The sequence below is a fragment of the Aedes albopictus genome, chromosome 3 (assembly GCF_035046485.1).
Source record: "Aedes albopictus strain Foshan chromosome 3, AalbF5, whole genome shotgun sequence".
Classification (NCBI taxonomy): Eukaryota; Metazoa; Arthropoda; class Insecta; order Diptera; family Culicidae; genus Aedes; species Aedes albopictus.
Window position 1 is genome coordinate 117180355 of NC_085138.1, and position 3504 is coordinate 117183858.

Consider the following 3504-nt stretch of genomic DNA (forward strand, 5'->3'; position numbering starts at 1 on the left):
GTTGACGTTTTGCTTCGTGGTTTATTTACAGCGGTTTTGAATACACACTGATTTGAAACTGATGAAAAATAGGAAGTAAAATACTCAAGCTGCTAGTACACTGCTTCTTCCACGGAACGGAGCAGGGCGGATCAGGGGGTGCGACACTCTAATCTTTTTGGAATCACTTTTAAAGATTCGAAATGATTCAAAAAGATTCGAAAAGATTCGGCGTGATTCAAGAAAAAAAGTTGGCCCGACAGTGATATCCAAATAACCACAACTTTTAGTTCAGTGTTTGTTTTGATCTGGAGAGCGCGAAGCCTTTCGTTTTCTTCTCTTGCTGTGTAGTAAAATAAAGGTAATTGATATTAAATTTTATGCATTATTGTTAATTAATTAACTAAAATAACTGTATTCTTCAACAGTGCCGACAAGTGAAGGAGGGTGATGGACTCCAACGTATGGCTCAAAGTAAGTACTTACTGAGATTCCGAAAAAAAAACCTTAGGTGATGATAATGTTTGTTCTAGGAAGAGGTCATCGACCCCGTGGCGGCCGCGCATACGATGACTGAATTGTTTAGCAACGAACCACTCTCCATTTCCGCCGTACAGCAAATAAAGTGTCAAAGCGTCAAAGTAAGTGCCAACAATTGTTACTAATGATAAGGAAATTTCGGAAATGTATATCCAAGGGCGCTGTAAAGTGCCGGCCGTGTCAAGCACAGTGCGAATCAGCTAATGTCGAGTGAAGTGGGATGAAGAGGAACCGGCAACATTGCATTTGAGTACACCTCAAATGAAGATACTGGTCGGCGTCGGTGGTGTAGTGGTAGGCGTGGTTGCCTCTCACCACAGTCGGTCGGAGTTCAATTCCCGTCGACGCCGATGGGATTTTCTGAGACATAAAATCCGTGATCACGTTTTCCCTCGGATAGGAAGTAAAGCCGTAGGTCCCGGCCCATGTGTTGATGGGTTCGATATGTAGGGTCCTCAGGTGTGGTGGCTGTCTCCTTGGGACGTCGGAATTTAAGGCTTAGCTCCTAGACCCAGCCGACGTAAAACACAACTGGCGCCGAACGGTGCTAGTTGGCCAGAAAGAAGAAGAAATGAAGATACTGCGGCAGATCGTGATGATATCCTTTGATACCTACCATGATATCAGCGAATCCAATGGCAAAAGTTTCCTCGATTTATAGGCGGAAGTTGGCTTCGTGGCCGAGTGTTTAGCGGCGGCAGTCGTCTAGGCGTATATTAAGCCACGGAGTGTGGGTTCGATTTCCGTTCCAGTTGGTGGAAACTTTTCGTCAAAAGAAAAATTCTTCACTGGGCCACTGGGTGTTCTGTGTTGTCCGTTGTCTAATGTAAGTAATGTGTTCTGGCTGTGGAGCCTCTGGCTGAAGACGGTGTGAATTGTCTTTTCTTTTTCTAAAGTTTAACATTCGTGACAACAGCCACAAAATCCTACGGGCCTGGTTTTATCCCTTGGTGTTGCCAATTTATTTCCACTTGATGCGATATATGTATGGCATACGGAAAAATAGTTAACCCTAGTCGTGCATTAGGTTAGGAGGGTCCCTATGGTCCAGACAGGCACGTCCCTATGGTCCAGAGAGTGCACTGCGTCAGCGGAGGGAAGTCTTTTATTTCAAGTGTCCTCTGTGACAAACGGCCTAATACCAAACGTAGCAGACCCATGAGACTAGAATGATAAAACTAATGCCAATTACTGTAACTGCACTGTACAATAATATGATTTTTTTCTTTTAATTATAATATTTTATCCAGGATAGACCACCACTTCCGACAGTTCCACGAGATTACACAGGATCTTTCGTTTCGACGTATTGCCGTATCCAGACTTACTTCGATGAGCAAATTGCGACAAGTTTTATACATATAATTATTTAATGTATTATACCATTATACATATTGCTGATTCAAAATAAATATTACGGGGGTGGGTTTTTACTGGGTTGGGTGGTTGCCACTTAATTTGTTCGAAAATAGACCTTTTGGGGCTTTTTGGGCACTACACTTCTTAATTGTTGATTAAAACCTATCGGTAACTTTCAGAGCATAAACTCAGTCGGCGATCAGAGTTAAGTAGATTTACTATGCCATACGAGGTACGGCAGAGTATGAAGTTTGTTTGAGTTTAAAAATGTTCTTATAGCAAAAAAAATCCGGTGCTCTATTAGCTTATGCTTCCATTGATTAAAGTAATCAAATTTTGTCTTTGGGAAGGTTCACCAAGTCCTCCTTAATTGCCCGGTGAAGCAAGTGATCAGAATTCGTCATTACGAGGGTTCACCAAGTCCTCCTTAACTGCCCGGTGAAGCAATTGATCAGAATAAGTATTTACAAAGGTTCATCAAGTCCTCCTTAATTGCCCGGTGAAGCAAGTGATCAGAATAAGTGTTTACGAAGGTTCATTAAGTCCTCCTTAATTGCCTGGTGAAGCAAGTGATCAGAATTCGTCATTACGAGGGTTCACCAAGTCCTCCTTAATTTCCCGGTGAAGCAAGTGATCAGAATTGGTCTTCACGAAGGTTCACCAAGTTCTCCTTAATTGCCCGGTGAAGCAAATGATCAGAATTCGTCATTACGAGGGTTCACCAAGTCCTCCTTAACTGCCCGGTGAAGCAAGTGACCAGAATTAGTCTTCACGAAGGTTCACCAAGTCCTCCTTAACTGCCCGGTGAAGCAAGTGATCAGAATTAGTCTTCACGAAGGTTCACCAAGTCCTCCTTAATTGCCCGGTGAAGCAAGTGATCAGAATTAGTCTTCACGAAGGTTCACCAAGTCCTCCTTAACTGCCCGGTGAAGCAAGTGACCAGAATTAGTCTTCACGAAGGTTCACCAAGTCCTCCTTAACTGCCCGGTGAAGCAAGTGATCAGAATTAGTCTTCACGAAGGTTCACCAAGTCCTCCTTAATTGCCCGGTGAAGCAAGTGATCAGAATTAGTCTTCACGAAGGTTCATCAAGTCCTCCTTAATTGCCCGGTGAAGCAAGTGATCAGAATTAGTCTTCACGAAGGTTCACCAAGTCCTCCTTAATTGCCCGGTGAAGCAAGTGATCAGAATTAGTCTTCACGAAGGTTCATCAAGTCCTCCTTAATTGCCCGGTGAAGCAAGTGATCAGAATTAGTCTTCACGAAGGTTCATCAAGTCCTCCTTAATTGCCCGGTGAAGCAAGTGATCAGAATTAGTCTTCACGAAGGTTCACCAAGTCCTCTTTAACTGCCCGGTGAAGCAAGTGATCAGAATAAGTGTTTACGAAGGTTCATCAAGTCCTCCTTAATTGCCCGGTGAAGCAAGTGATCAGAATTAGTCTTCACGAAGGTTCACCAAGTTCTCCTTAATTGCCCGGTGAAGCAAATGATCAGAATTCGTCATTACGATGGTTCACCAAGTCCTCCTTAACTTCCCGGTGAAGCAAGTGATCAGAATAAGTGTTTACGAAGGTTCACCAAGTTCTCCTTAATTGCCCGGTGAAGCAAATGATCAGAATTCGTCATTA

General features: G+C 43.3%; 1 long non-coding RNA gene across 1 annotated transcript; it reads left to right on the forward strand.

The window, feature by feature from the left end:
- The first annotated feature begins 137 nt into the window (after nt 1-137).
- Nucleotides 138-1954, forward strand: LOC109429653 (uncharacterized). Its single transcript, XR_009999217.1, has 4 exons — nt 138-340; nt 408-453; nt 513-620; nt 1770-1954. It is a non-coding gene; the product is annotated as an uncharacterized LOC109429653 (long non-coding RNA).
- Nucleotides 1955-3504: the final 1550 nt, after the last annotated feature.